Source organism: Triticum urartu, chromosome 6 (assembly GCF_003073215.2).
Source record: "Triticum urartu cultivar G1812 chromosome 6, Tu2.1, whole genome shotgun sequence".
Lineage (NCBI taxonomy): Eukaryota > Viridiplantae > Streptophyta > Magnoliopsida > Poales > Poaceae > Triticum > Triticum urartu.
Window position 1 is genome coordinate 300,349,866 of NC_053027.1, and position 16,657 is coordinate 300,366,522.

Consider the following 16,657-nt stretch of genomic DNA (forward strand, 5'->3'; position numbering starts at 1 on the left):
TGACTGGGGAACACAACATCGGGAGGACGCCGGTGGTGGCCGCACACTTGAGCTGATCTGCCGAGTTGAAAATGATGGCGCACTGGGACCACTTGAGAGGGCACGCGGCCTCAAGCTTGGAGCGCCATGTTCATCTCACAAGCAAACCGTTTGAAGATGAGCTGAGAGGCTGGGGCCTGGGCGCCGCCCAAGATGCAGGCGATTGCACGCGGCAGTGGAGGAAGACTGGCGTTGCCTTGGGGGCGATCCTCACGAGGCTGGTCCCTCCAGGGCCCCTCGCGAGGATGGTCCTGCCAGCGGTCTTGATGAGGCCTGTCGTGCCATTCCTGGAGCGGGCCACGGTCGTCCCAACGTCCGCCTCCTCGTCTTCCTCCATGGCCGTAGCCCCGGTCGCTGGGCTCAGGGCGTCGATCGTAGCGTCCCTCGCGTAGGGCTCGGAGCTCTTGGCAGTCGCTGGTGTTGTGGGTGTTCAGGTTGTGGAAGGTGTAGAACGGTCGGCTGTTCTTGGATGACTCGGGCTGATCTCTGCCCCATTTGGTGTCGGGCTCCGCAGCTAGCACTACCGCTTCCTTGTGCTTCACATCCTTGGCCTTGGCTTTCTTCTCCTCTGTGCCTGCGGCTGGCAGCTCAAGGAGGGAAAGGCGCCCCTCCTCAGCTCTCGCGCACTTGGTCGCCAGGTTGAACAGCTCCTGAGACGTGGAGAGCTCCTCGTGGATGGTGGGATCTTCCTTCATCTTGACGTCACGGACGCCGACGGAGAATGCGGAGATGATGGCCTCATCCGTGACCCTGGGGATCTTGAGGTGGGTGCTGTTGAAGCACTGGATGTACTTCTGGAGGGTCTCCCTTGGTTGTTGCTTGATGCGACATAGGTCGGTCGCGGCCGCGGGCGGTCGCGAGTGCCCTGTAAGTTGGCGACGAAGCGGTCGCGTATCTCGTCCCAGGAGGAGATTGAGTGCTGCAGGTTCAGGAGCCAGGTGCGGGCCCCATCCTTGAGAGCCATGGGAAACCAGTTCGCCATGACTTCCTCGTCGCCGTTGGCTGCTTCGATGCTCAGCTCGTAGAGCTGCAGGAACTCTGCGGGGTCGGCGGTGCCGTCGTAGCGAGGAGGCAGATTTGGCTTGAACTTGCCTGGCCAGGCGACGCTGCGCAGCTCGGGGGTGAAGGCGCGGCAGCCGGCCGTGGTTACTGGGGCCCGCCTTGGAGGTGGAGCTTGGTCTTGTCGAGGTTCGCGCGATGCCGCCGCAAGCGGTGCACGGTCTTGACGAGGCGGCGCGGGAAGTGCGGGTGCAGCTTCTCGCGGCCTTGGGATTTCTTGGCAGCTTCTCTCTTCATGCGCGGGCACTGGTCGTGGTGGTTTGCACCACAGGGTTGCATGCCTTGGTGCCAAGGTGCCGTGTTTGGGCTGGGGTGGTGGAGGCACGCCTCGGGCCTCGTCGCCCGCGGCTGGCTGAGGGTGAGGCCGAGAGAGGGACGGCGTCGAGGAGCCCCCTGCGGCACGGATGAGCTCGGCGACACGGTCAAGCCACTCCTCGTTGAGGTCGTCGACTGGGCGGTAGCGCAGGAGCTCGTTTGCGGCGATGAGTGCGGCCCGCGCCTCCATGGGAGCGCGGTGTGCATGAGACGAAGAGCCGGCTGGGGCCAGCGATGGAGTGGAGGTGCTGCCGTCCTACCGCACCGAAGGTGCAGCGAAGACGCTTGCTGCTCATTCCCCACCGGGCCGGTGGCAGCGTTGGTGGCAGGAGACGGAGAACGACGTAGTGGCCCGCCTATGGGTGCCGTCTGAGCGACGCGGGCGATGAGGGCAGCCCGACACTCAGCTCGAGCACGGCGAGCGTCCGCCATGGAGACGATGGAGCGACGGAGCAACAAACTGATGGAAGGAAAGCTACGGCGCACCCCTACCTGGCGCGCCAAATGTCAGATGTGGGGTTCCGGCAAACCCTTAAGGTTCGAACATTGGGGTGCGCGCGAAGTCTTTTCCTCCCACCGATCTACGCCTTAACTCGCTAAGATCTCGCGGACGAACTCGACGAACTCGCAACACAGAAAGACACAAGATTTATATTGGTTCGGGCCACCGTTGTGGTGTAATACCCTACTCCAGTGTGGTGGTAGTGGATTGCCTCTTGGGCTGATGATGAACAATACAATGGGAAGAACAACCTCCTGAGGTTGAGGTATTCTTGTGCTTGGCTAACTTGTGTGGGTGAGAGTGATCTAAGATCTCATCCATTGCCTATGGTGGTGGCTAGTCCTACTTATAGAGGCCCTGGTCCTCTTCCCAAATCTTGAGCGGGAAGGGAGCCAACAATGGTGGGCAAATTTAAAGGGGGACAACTAGTACAAGCTATCCTGGCAAAAGTGGTCTTCGCCTGCCAAACGCTCTGGTGGTGACGCCGTCTTGTGCTCCATGATGACCTCCGTCTTGCCGTCCTTCTGGTTTTGGTCTTGTTGCACCAAAATGGCAACCTTTGCCTGATTCCTCGGTACTCCTCACCTGCGTTGGTTTCCTTAGCACCAAAGAGGAAACAAGGACGTTGTGGGCGCTGGCGCCCGCCTAGTGTCGGTCGTCATGGCTCACGTCACGAGAGCCTCGTGAGGTTCGCCTTGCCTTGATATCTCCGCTCCTCATGAGCCTGCCTGGCTAGGCCGCTCCAGAGGAGGTCTTGCGTCGTCCGCCTCGCGAGGCTTGGCCCCTCGCGATGGTCTTGGATGGCTTGTTGATGAAGGTGGGCCATACGGCCTGCTAGCTTAGCCACGCCGCGGGCCGCAGGCAGGCAAGCCTGGGGACCCCCGTTCCCAGGACGCTGACAAACTCCTCAAACTACAGTCATCACCGAGAGTGGTTCCGATTATTGTCACTTCAGGGTTTCCGGATCATAACACATAGTAAACTCGATCTCCGGAAAGGAGGTCCGCTTATTTACTTATTTGGAAAAGCAAAAGGTAGGTAGGCTATTTCAGAGAAGAATACGTGGGTTTTCACATAGCCGGATATGAAAAGAGACCCTAATGAGCAGCTTTTTTTATTCGTAAACCCTTCTTTCTGTGCTTATGGAATCAGCCAGTGGCAGGTCTTAGCGATTGAATTCATCTTGTTTTACTTTGTTGAGTGTGATCTGGTGACTATAGACTTGCAAGATAGGATCAAGAACACTCATATATTGATGAAAACATAATAGGTTCAGATCTGAAATCATGGCAATCGGGCCCTAGTGACAAGCACTAAGCATAGCAAAGTCATAGCAACATCAATCTCAGAACATAGTAGATACTAGGGATCAAACCCTAACAAAACTAACTCGATTACATGATAAATCTCATCCAACCCATCATCGTCCAGCAAGCCTACGATGGAATTACTCACGCACGGCGGTGAGCATCATGAAATTGGTGATGGAGGATGGTTGATGATGGCGATGGCGACGGATTCCCCTCTCCGGAGCCCCGAACGGACTCCAGATCAACCCTCCTGAGAGGTTTATGGCTTGGGGGCGGCTCCATATCGTAAAACACGGTGAATCCTTCTCTTTGATTTTTTTCTCCCCGAAAGTGAATATATAGAGTTGGAGTTGAGGTCGGAGGAGCTCTAGGGGGCCCACGAGGTAGGGGGCGCGCCCCCCACCCTCGTGGCAAGGATGTGGGCCCCTTGGTCTTGATCTTTTGCCAGGATTTTTTATTATTTCCAAAAATACGCTCCGTGGAGTTTCAGGTCATTCTGAGAACTTTTGTTTCTGCACATAAATAACACCATGGCAATTCTGCTGAAAACGGCGTCAGTCCGGGTTAGTTCCATTCAAATCATGCAAGTTAGAGTCCAAAACAAGGGCAAAAGTGTTTGGAAAAGTAGATACGATGGAGACGTATCAACTCCCCCAAGCTTAAACCTTTGCTTGTCCTCAAGCAATTCAGTTGATAAACTAAAAGTGATAAAGAAAGACTTTTACAAACTCTATTTGGTCTTGTTGTTGTAAATATGTAAAGCCAACATTCAAGTTTTCAGCAAAGATTATAAACTAACCATATTCACAATAACTCTTAGGTCTCATGTTTACTCATATCAATGGCATAATCAACTAGCGAGCAATAATAATAAATCACGGATGATAACACTTTCTCAAAACAATCATAATGTGATATGACAAGATGGTATATTGCTAGCCCTTTCTGAGACCGCAAACATAAATGCAGAGCACCTTTAAAGATCAAGGACTGACTAGACATTGTAATTCATGGTAAAAGAGATCCAGTCAAGTCATACTCAATGTAAACTAACAGTAATGAATGCAAATGACAGTGGTGCTCTCCAACTGGTGCTTTTTAATAAGAGGATGATGACTCAACATGAAAGTAAATAGATAGGCCCTTCACAGAGGGAAGCAGGGATTTGTAGAGGTGCCAGAGCTTGATTTTAAAATAGAGATGAATAATATTTTGAGCGGTATACTTTCATTGTCAACATAACTACCAAGAGATGGCGATATCTTCCATGCTACACACATTATAGGCGGTTCCCGAATAGAATGGTAAAGTTTATACCCCCCTCCACCAACAGGCATTAATCCATGGCTTGCTCGAAACAACAAGTGCCTCCAACTAACAAGAGTCCCAGGGGGAGTTTTGTTTGCAATTATTTTGATTTGATTTGCATAAAGCATGGGACTGGGCATCCCGGTGACCAGGCATTTTCTCGTGAGTGAGGAGCAGAGTCCACTCCTCTTGAGAATAACCCGCCTAACATGGAAGATACAGACAACCCTAGTTGATACATGAGCTATTCGCGCATACAAAACAGAATGTTTATTTGAAGGTTTAGAGTTTGGCACATATAAATTTACTTGGAACGGCAGGTAGGTACCGTATATAGGTAGGTATGGTGGACTCATATGGAATAACTTTGGGGTTTATGGAGTTGGATGCACAAGCAGTATTCCTGCTTAGTACAGGTGAAGGCTAGAAAAAGACTGGGAAGCGACCAGCTAGAGAGCGACAAGAGTCATGAACATGCATTAAAATTAATCAACACCGAATGCAAGCTTCAGTAGGATATAATGCACCATGAACATAAATATCGTAGAGGCTATGTTGATTTTGTTTCAACTACATGCGTGAACATGTGCCAAGTCAAGCTACTCGAATCGTTCAAAAGAGGATACCACCCTATCATACCACATCAAAACCATTTTGATAGCATGTTGGCACGCAAGGTAAACCATTATAAGCTCCTAGCTAATTAAGCATGGCACAAGAAACTATGATCTCTAGTTGTCATTGCAAACATGTTTATTCATAATAGGATGAATCAGGAACGATGAACTAATCATATTTACAAAAAATAAGAGAGGTCGAGTTTATACCAGCTTTTCTCATCTCGGTCAGTCCATCATATATCGTCATAATTGCCTTTCACTTGCACGATCGAACGATGTGGATAATAATAATAGTGCACATGCATTGGACTAAGCTGGAATCTGCAAGCATTCAATAAACATGAGAAGGCAAGGCAATATGGGCTCTTTTGTCAGTTCAACAATAATGCATATAAGAGCCACTTCAACATTTTAATTATGTTCTTCTCCTATCGACCCCCAAAGAAAAGAAAAGAAATAAAACTATTTACACGGGAAAGCTCCCAACAAGCAAAAGAAGAATAGGAAATCTTTTTAATTACTATTACAAGCATGGAAAGTAAACTAATTAAAAGCTACAACTAATTTTTGGTTTTTCTTAAGGTTTATTAAACACACAAGAAGAAAGCATAAAAAGGAAATAAACTAGCATGGATATTACAATGAAAAAGTATGAGCACTGACATCTAGCAATGAGTGTGTGAACATAAATGTAATGTCGGTGAGAAATACGTACTTGTAACACCCATGATGCGGCTATATCGACCATGTGTCGGAGCACGACTTATAGGCATAACCGCATTGTAGGCATGTCGCAAGAGGGGTAATCTTTACACATCCCATGTACTGAATAAGAAAGAGACAAAGAGTTGGCTTATAATCGCCACTTCACACAATACATGGATATAGCATTACATCATCCAGAATACAATCAAGGTCTGACTAAGGATCCAAATAAAGAAATACAACCCCTAATGCAACAGATCCCCGATCGCCCCAACTGGGCTCCACTACTGATCAACTGGAAACGAAACAACACAACAAACACGATCTTCATCGAGCTCCTCCTTGAGCTCAGTTGCGTCACCTGCACTGGTATCATCGGCACCTGCAACTAGTTTTGGAAGTAAATCTGTGAGTCACAAGGACTCAGCAATCTCACACCCTCGAGATCAAGACTATTTAAGCTTATGGGTAGGAAAGGGGTAGTGAGGTGGAGCTGCAGCAAGCACTAGCATATATGGTGGCTAACATACGTAAATAAGAGCGAGAAGAGAAGCAACGCACGGTCGTGAACTAGAAGTGATCAAGAAGTGATCCTGTAAGTGCATCTAGTGCCACCCCTAGTTGGTTTTGGAGTATTGACGACAAACCTAGTTGAGGGACTAATGTGTTTGTGAGAATTGCAGGAAAACACAGGTAGAAGTCCCTCATTGATTCGGTTTCGCTACCAGAGATGACCCCTAAAAATGTATGAAGACATTGAAGACAAAGGTGGTATATGAAGATATTCACATTGAAGACTATGACAAAAGAAGACACGTTATGAAGCCTATGGAGCTCGAAGACTTAGATCTTTCGTAGTTCCTTTTATTTTGTGTTGAGTCATAGGAACCACCGTACTGTTAAGTGGGGTCCAGGAGAACCAGTCAGAATGACTGAAGTGATGCCTAAAATCAAAAACCTATGTCTTCGAGTGAAGACAATGAGAGCGAATCTTGTTCAGAGTCGGACAAGTCAGCTTTGCTTGCAGCCCAAGTAAAGTTGCCATGAGAGTTCGAAATCTGACCGTTGAGACACGTGTCAGTTCCTTAGTGACCCAGGGTCATTTCGGACAAATCAGGTCGGGTTGCCAAGTGGCTATAAATAGCCCACCCCCACAACCATAAAGGGTTGGCTACTCAGATTTCAGTGCACGGCTTTTGTCGTTTTAGAGCAACCCACCTCGAAGCCTTTGAGAGAAAATTCCTAGTGAGGAGAAAAGCCCTAACCACCCAGAGCCAGAGCAAATTGGGCATCACTTAGGTCTTCTTGTCTGTGTGATCTGAAGACCTATTACACTTGAGGACTGTGAATCCTCCAGACGGTTAGGCGTCGCGTTCAGAGCATCCAAGAGACATTGTGGATTGCCAGTGAACGAAGTCTGTGAAGGTTTGGGAGTCTACCTTGAAGACTTACCAGAGTGATTGGGCGAGGACTAAGTGACCTTAGCTCAAGGAGAATACGGTGAGGACTTGGTGTCCTGAACTGTGTGTTCAGGACTGGGTGTCCGGGACTGTGTGTCCTAAGGTTTAAATACCTAGCCGCTCCAACCAGACGTACAGTTGTCACAGCAACTGGAACTGGTCCAACAAATCATTGTCTTCAACTAGTCACTGGTTTCATCTTCGCTTCCTTTTTCTTACTGTTATTCATTGTGAAGCCATTGCATGCTTGCTCTATTTTTTGTCTTCACAACATGAATGTATGATCTGTTTGGCTTCATAACTTCTTCCTACCTGATCCTTATTTCATCTCAGCTATTTGTCATTGTGCTTTCACTCTATTGAATACTTGACCATGGCTGGCCTAGTGTAATCTAACTTCCGCTGCATAGAGATAGGCATAATCTTCACTGTTTGTCTTCATAACTTCTACGTATTGAAGACTTTCATAAAAATCGCCTATTCACCCCCCCTCTAGTCGATATAACGCACTTTCAGATCCTGGAACTACTTACGTTCAAGCATAACACAAGAACCATGTTCACTTCCCGGACCCGCCAAGAAGAGACCATCACGGCTACACACGCGGTTGATGCATTTTAATTAAGTTAAGTGTCAGGTTTTCTACAACTGGATATTAACAAATTCTCATCTGCCCATAACCACGGGCACAGCTTTCGAAAGTTCAAAACCCTGCAGGGGTGTCCCAACTTAGCCCATCACAAGCTCTCACGGTCAACGAAGGATATTCCTTCTCCCAGGAAGACCCGATCAGACTCAGAATCCCGGTTACAAGACATTTCGACAATGGTAAAACAAGATCAGCAAAGCCACCCGAATGTGCCGACAAATCCCGATAGGAGCTGCACATATCTCGTTCTCAGGGCACACCGGATGAGCAAGACAGCGGGTTGGCATAGACCCTGGTTGCCCAGGGGGCACCAGACATCGCTCAGGTTGGACCAACACTTAGAGAAGCACTGGCCCGGGGGGGAGGTTAAAATAAAGATGACCCTCAGGCTCCGAAAACCCAAAGGAAAAAAGGCTAGGTGAGGCAAATGTAAAACCAATGTTGGGCCTTGCTGGAGGAGTTTTATTCAAAGCAAACTGTCAAGGGGTCCCCATAACACCCATCCGTGTAAGGAACGCAAAATCAAGGAACATAACACCAGTATGACGGAAACTAGGGCGGCAAGAGTGGAACAAAACACCAGGCATAAGGCCAAGCCTTCCACCCTTTACCAAGTATATAGATGCATTAATATAAATAAGATATAATAATGGTATCCCAACAAATAGCCATGTTCCAACATGGAACAAACTCCATCTTCACCTGCAACTAGCAACACTATAAGAGGGGCTGAGCAACACGATAACATAGCCAAACAATGGTTTGCTAGAAAAGGTTGGTTAGAGGCTTGACATGGCAATATGGGAGGCATGATATAGCAAGTGGTAGGTATCGTGGCATAGCAAAAGAGCGAGCAACTAGCAAGCAAAGATAGAAGTGATTTCGAGGGTATGGTCATCTTGCCTGAGATCCCGCAAGGAAGAAGAACGAGTCCATGAAGAAGACAAACGGACGTAGTCAAACGAATCCTCACAAACGCGACGTTATCGGAACTAACCCGAAGAAGCAACACCGGAAAGAAGCGAACAACATAGTAAACAACCAACACATAAACATGATGCACAACCAAGTATGATGCATGTCCGATTTAATTAAGCATGGCTTGGCAAAGTGCACAAACAAAACTAAAAGTTAAGTGGAGCCCAATATGCAACGAGTTGCATATTGACGGAACACCACATCAATTATTTAGTTCACTCCCGGTTAGGTACTCAACAATATTAAATGTTGGTTAACATGGCAAGAGGTGGAGCATAACGAAACTATACTATCTAAACAACTTAAATGGGGCCGGATATAACAAACAACAAATCCGGTAAATCCCCATATGCAATTAGCAAAAATAATGCAAACAACAATTTAAACCATTCTTGGTGTTGTTAACATGATGCGGATGTCATGTTCAAGTTTATGCAATTTTATGAAAATGTTGAGATGAGCATGTTATGAAGCATTTGACATCGTGGCGGAAACGAAAGGGTGCCACGGCGATGAATCCGAAAATGATGCCACGACACCATATCAGTTCCGGTAGCTCACGGAGATACCGGTGCAAACGATCAAATGAGAGATGAGCGGAACGTGCAAGAGATGGTGGGGTGATCTCGGTAACCGGGTTCCCACGGGTCGACGGCATGGCAAACGGGGATGTGCATGAACAAACGAGCATGGTGCAAACACGGAGTTCATCTCAAGCATCGCAAGCATTCGTTCACCAACGTCGCGTCGGGGTTATACCCTCGAAGCGTGCAAACGGGATGGTTTGGGTTCGGTGAGGTAGAGGAAGTAGACGTTCTCGGGGCGTTTGTAGTGGAGGTAGTCGTTCATGTTCGAGAAGCAGTAGAGGTACGAGTCTTCAACAACGGTCATCGTACATGTTCCGAGGTCGTCGGTAGAGGTTCTCTCGATCTCGGCGATAGTAGTGGTACACGTTTTCGTAGATGTTCGAGTCATCGGTAGCGGTACTTGGTGAATCCCGAAACGGTCTTGGCGTCTTCACACGTAGGGGTACTTGGCGTCATGGTACTTGGGTCTTCGGACTTGCCAGTCTCGTCCTAGCGACGGTAGTCGAACTTGAAGTTTTTGGTTCATAGGTCTTCGGCGACGGTAGTCGTACACGTGTCGGAGAGGAACTTGTTGCATCCAAGTCATTCAAGGTTCCTTGTTGTACTTGCATTTCGGTGTGGTACTTAGCGATTCCAGGATGTAGAGGTACACTTGTCGTAGCCGTGTAGTTGTTCATGTATCGCCATGGTGTAGTCGTACTTGGCGTCCGCAGCAACATGTCCATGACGGCCAAACAAACCAATAGCAACCGAAGGCAGCATGGTGTGGGGAAAGGCTTGAGCGACGAGGATGCCATGGGCGTGCAATGGAGCAAAGGCGGCGCCGGGGCTCAGGGATGGCATCGACGGGCAGAAGCGCTCGGGATCGAGCTCCTCTTGATCCAGAGCATGGCTACGGGCGCGAGATGGAGGTGGAGGCCCGACGAGGTCGGCGGCTTAGGCCTCCATGGTGGTAGCGAAGGTCCTCTGATGGACTTGGGTGACGGTGCGGTCGGGAGCAGCAGAGGAAGGGGAGCGGCCCTGGCCATGAGGTGCAACGGCGGGAGCTTCGAGCTCGGCTGGGTGCGGCCATGGCGGACGGCGGTGCTGAGGCAGGGTAGAATCAGAGGGAGGCGACAGGCGTGGGGATGGCAGGGGCGCGCGGCTCTGCAGGCTCCAGGTGGAGGAGGAGAAGGGGCGCGCCGGGGGAAGGCTCGGTCACGTCGGGGTCCTATGGAGCGCGGCAGCGGCGGTCGCAGGCCGACGGGCGGAACGGCCGCAGGGCAGGAGAGGCCGGCGAGGTCGCATGCGCAGGGCGGTGGCCTGCTTGGCGGGGACGGATGCGGGGTGGAGGTGCGCGCAGGCTGCAAGGGAGGGATGAGAGGGAGACGACGAGGGAGAGATGGCGGCGCTGGGGATCAAGAAGATGGGGGTTCGGGCGAAGGGTTCGCTGGTGATGGCACTAGGAGGAGGCAAGGGGAAGTTGGGGATCGAGAATATGGTTAGGGTTAGGTGGGTCGAGGGTTTAGGTGGGCTTTGGTGCCAATGGGCCGGTTGGGCTGTGCTGGAATCCCTCCCCCTCTTAATTATCTTATTTCCTCTAGCAGAAAAAAAGAAAGAAAAGAGAGAAAAGAAAGATTAGGGAAGGAACTTGGGCAGCGGATAATTTTCTTGAGCTCCCAAAAATGAGCATGTTCACAGAAAAAATAGAAGTGACAAGATAGCATGAGTTAAATTCAAATTCATTTGAATATAATTCAAATAGTTTTGAATTTCTAGGTTTGCTATGGCAAAAAATGTTCGGATTTTTGGTGGGGCTTGGATAAGGGATAAAATAATTATCGACAAAGTTTGAGAGTCGAAAACTGGAAGAAGGAAAAGTCAAGGATTTAACATGCAAGTGGGTTGCGGATAATTCCAAATTAATGGAATACTTTATAATAGCTCCCTAAATATTTAGAGGGTATGTTTTAAAGAGAAACCACCATGTGAGTTCCCTTGATTTAAATGGATCGAAGACCCATACAATTTATTTAAGTGAGTTTTAGTTAGCTTTGAGAAAAAGATGGCATGATGACATGATGCAAAGATGAATGCAATGAACCAAACAAATCACACGACGAATCTCGAAAAACAAGGAAGGCACCTGGAGTGCCGGTCTTGGGGCGTCACAACACTCCACCACTACGAGAGGATCTCGTCCCGAGATCTAGGATGGCACCGGAGAGAAACAGAAGAGGAAGAGAAGAGGTAAAACTAAGTTGCTTCTTTGACAAACGAGTGAAACCAAAGAGTCTTGAGAGGTTGAACGACTTGAAAGAAAGAATACAACGAAGATGCACAAAGTTGAAAACACTCCGTTAGATAAGAGAAACAAGGAACCTTACTAGAACCTTGTAGGTTGAAAGACATAAGAAAAGTGTTACAATGTACAAGAAGTACATGCAAGCACTCTGGTAGCAACGAAATGTACAAGGAACGATAAAGATCAATTATGATAACACTCCGGTTGGAAAAGGAATAAGAATGATATAATTTGGGTAGCACTCCGACTGTAAATGGAAGGAATTAAACATGATCTTGACAAAACAAGATGATGGGTTGAAGAGAGCAACAACACAATGCTTCCGGAACAAATGTAAGAAAGGAATTAAAAGAATGGAGGAGACAACAACATCTTTTACCTCAAATGAGCTTGCAAAGGCATCCTTAGGCGATGGGTCGAACGGAGTTGTTAGAAAACCAACAACGAAAAGAGTAAGCTTGTTGTGGGCTTATGGAAAACACGTCGATATCTTGAGGTTAAATTCCACAACAAACAAAACAATAGATTGGATTGATATCAACCAGGAGATGGAAACTCTTTCACCGAGATGAGAAGCGGAAATTGGATCATAGACAAGCACCATAATGGCAACATTCCCAATGGAAGGCTTTAGGTGAAATCTATACCAAGATAACTCCAAGGAAGAAAATAATGGGTTTAAATATCTCATTCCTGACAACTTTTGAATCATGAAACATGAAGGGAAAATGTCAAGAAAGACATAACACCACCTGAAAAAGATAAGATAGAAAGAATTTCACTTCGGAATGCAAGATGTAGAATAGTTGAGCTCCTTTGAAAAGAATCTCGATCAACACTTTGAGAAGGAATTAAATCCTTTACGAACCATCATGTAGAGCCTCCATAAAGAACTCCGGTAATAAAAGGATGATCGAAAGAAAGAGAAGTTGAAAGAACAAGGTGAAGCCTTGCAATGATTTAGATGGAGCTTCGAAATGATATCATTGAAATAGCTTGGAGCTCCGGAAACAAAAGATGAACAACTTAGCACCGACAAATTGATATCATGAACGAACTCCGAAAGAGAAAAATTGAATCACCTCAAGGAAACAAGAATAAGATTAATTGTATGTTTATCCTTCACCAATTAAATTGATGACGAGCAATGGATTTGGCATACTACTTATTCTTGTAGAAGGATTAAGATAGACATAGCGTCAACTTGAGAAAGTCTTCAACGAATCGTGGTAGGATTGGAAAGAAAGAAAGAATGGAATGATACAATAACCAAGGAAGAGAACTCTTGGACGAACCACCGTAAGAATTGAAAATGAACGAATAAAGGGATGAATCACCGGTAAGAATTAGCAAATGAATGAAGAAACATGAGAGATTTTAGATACAAGAGAACGAAGAGATCATGAACTGATTAGAGAATACTTGAGCGATGCACCGGTAAGATTTAGAGAACAATAGCTAAAAGCTGAGAATGAATAATTCTAAAATGATGGGCTTTGGAGAAACAAAATGAAAAGACTCTTGAATTGCTCCAGATGGGTGAAAAGAATTCTCACAATCGAAAACAATTATGAGAGGATGGCATCAAGCTAGAATCACGAGTCTTCACGAGAACTTATATGATTTAAGAGAAACTCTTCTTCAGTCTTCAAAATCCGAGAATGACAACGAGAAAACACCACCATTAATTGTTGAGATACCCCAAGATGACGAATAGAAAGGTTGAGCCAACGGTTAAAAGAATTTGACATATAGAGAGAATTTACCTTTACTACCTGTGTTGGGTTATCAAGACCATGTATTTCTTCAATAGGAGATGGATTAAAATTATGCATTTCTTCGACAGGCGGTAAATTAAGACCATGTATTTCTTCAATAGGAGGTAAATTCTTAACATCTTCAGCTTTAATACCCTTTTTGTTCATGGATTGCTTTGCCTCTTGAATATCTTCCGGACTGAGAAATACAACACCTCTCTTCTTCGGAGTTGGTTTAGGAATAGGATCAGGAGTTGGCTTAGGAAGTGTCCAATTATTTTCATTTGTCAACATATTATTCAATAGAATTTCAGCTTCATCCGGTGTTCTTTCCCTGAAATCAGAACCAGCACAAATATCCAGGTAATCTATGGAAGCATCAGTTAGTCCATTATAAAAGATACCAACTGTCGTGGAATTGTCACGATAGATGTCCTTAGTGTCAGGACTTAGTCGCGAGGCCAACGCATCTATGTAGTAGCTTGAGAGGGGTTGAGCGGGACGAGAGACGCGATGTTTTACCCAGGTTCGTGTAACACTCCGGATGTAATTTACCTTATATGTATCCCAACTCTTGCCGTTTCCGGCGCTAAGTTATTTTATTTTCCTCGGGTTCGGGTTTTTGTCTTCGTGTGTTGTTGCCTTTGTCATGCATCTCATATCATGTCATCATGTGCATTGCATTTGCATACGTGTTCGTCTCATGCATCCGAGCATTTTCCCCGTTGTCCGTTTTGCATTCCGGCGCTCCAATCTCCTCTGGTGCCCCTTTCTACCTATTTTCGTGTGTGGGGGTTAAACATTTCTGGATTGGACCGAGACTTGTCATGCAGCCTTGGTTTACTACCGGTAGACCGCCTGTCAAGTTTCGTGCCATTTGGACTTCGTTTGATACTCCAACGGTTAACCGAGGGACCGAAAAGGCCTTGTGTGTGTTGCAGCCCAACACCCTTCCATTTTGGCCCAAAACCCACCTAAACCTCTCCCATCATCTAGAGCGTTCGATCAAGATCGCGTGGCCAAAAACCGTACCTCATTCTGAGCTTCCTAGCTCCTCCTACCTTTATAAATAGCCTCCCCTCTGAAAATCCCGGGTCTCCTCTCCCTCCTAACCCTAGAAACCTCCTCGCGCCGCGCCGGACATGTCCGCAGGCCACCGGACATCCCGCCGCCACCAATCGCCGCCTGCCACGTGGCCTCCCGCCACCCACCGCCGCCCGCGGCCCGCCGGGCCCGAGGAGAGCCCCCGCGGCCCGGGTCTTCACGCGTCGCCGCCCGAGTCGCCTTCCTCGCCACGCCGCCCGGTCTCCCTTGTCGCCAGCCGTCGTTCCGCCTCCACCGCGCCGGCGCCGCCTCGCTGCCTCGCCGCCTTGTCGCCAGAGACGACCCCGCCGCCTCGCGCCTCGCCGCCCCGTCCTCGCCACCTCACCGCCCGGCCACGCCTCGCCGCGTCTTCGCCGCCTCCGGCCAGTCCGGCTCCCTCCGGCGAGAGCCCTCGAGCCGGCGAGCTTCGACGACGCCGGCCACCGCGGCCATTGACTCCGGCGACCTCTATCTCGAGCTGCTACAGTATCTTCGCCAGATCCGGATCGGGAGCTACAGTAGACCCTAGATCCGGGGTTGACTTTCCCTCCCGCTCAATTATTTTTTTTGCAATTTTCATCATATCATAACTCCGCATCCGTAGCTCCGGTTTGCGTGTGTAGCATATCAAAACATTCGTCTCAGAGAGTACATCATTTCATCTCATTGCATCATTTTCATTTAATCTCATCTTGATGCCTGAAATGCTATTGGAAGAGGGCTATATGATAAAATTGCCAGATCTGTTTCTTCAAATAGATATTTGTCATTTTGCCATGATTAATGTGTGCATGATATGCTCCTGAGCTCTAAATGAGTTTTGCTATATGCCATGCCATCTTTACAAAGGTTCTTACCATGTATTTTTGTGATTTGTGTGGTGACTAGCACAAGCTTGCAAAGTAGTGCGTTGGTAATGCTGATTTCAGGGACTTAGAATTTCTCTAAGTCCTTGTCCTGATTTTGTCATTATGCCATATGTTCATGTTGTTTCCTAGTGATCCTTGCCTCTTTTGGGGATGATCAGTAAGGATGTTTTGTTAAAATTGTGGTGCTCTATCCATCCATGTCTTCGTTTGCATTTATGGAGCACCCTAGCTTGAGTCAATCGAGCTCTACTTTTGCCATTTCGTGAATCCTGGCAGATTGTTGACTTGTTAGCGATTTTGCCGAGCATGTTGCTAGTGATCCGTGCATGCTATGTTGTTGTTCTTGCCATGTCTACTTCTATGATATGTATTCTTGATGGGTGTATGCTTAGTTTGTCATGCCATGCTCTACAGTGAGTGCATCGAGCTTGTAAACATGCCTACTCGTTTACAGTTTTGCATGCTCCAGTTTTTCACTAAGTCTGTAATCTGTTTATGTTTTTGCCATGTTCACATGCTTGCAATTATATTTTCTGATCCCTTTTGGCTCAAGGTCACTAAGGGACTTTTGTTAAGTGCTTTGAGTAGCTTCATGCCATGCCTTGATTTGCCATGTTAAATTCCTGTATCATGTAGTTTTCATGCTCTAAAATGTGCTACCTGTTGTTAAATTCCAGACTTGTGTTAATTTCACTAAGTCTGAAACCTGTTATCATTTGCAATTTTGCCATGCTTGTTTGAACCTGTTAATGGATGAATTGGCCATAGCTCAGTGTTTATCTTTTGTCAAGCATCATGATTGGATCCCTGCCATGTATTTTTTTGTCATGTTTGAGTGCTGTAGCATATTTATCTTGATGCATTTAGATGGCTACTTGCTGATTATCGCAGACCGGTGCCATATTTGTTTTGCTTGCCATTTCCAAACCGTGCATCCGACTCCGGTGATCTTTATATCGATTTCAACCGAAATCACCTCACCTTTCTAGTGGCACTCTTGGATTTCCAAGTTGAGGCCAGGTTCAATCGTTCCTTATCAAATCTTGCATATGCATCACATATCGCATCCCGCATAGCATACCATGTTTGCATCATGTTGTTCGAGCATTGCACGTGGTTGATTGTGTTCCTT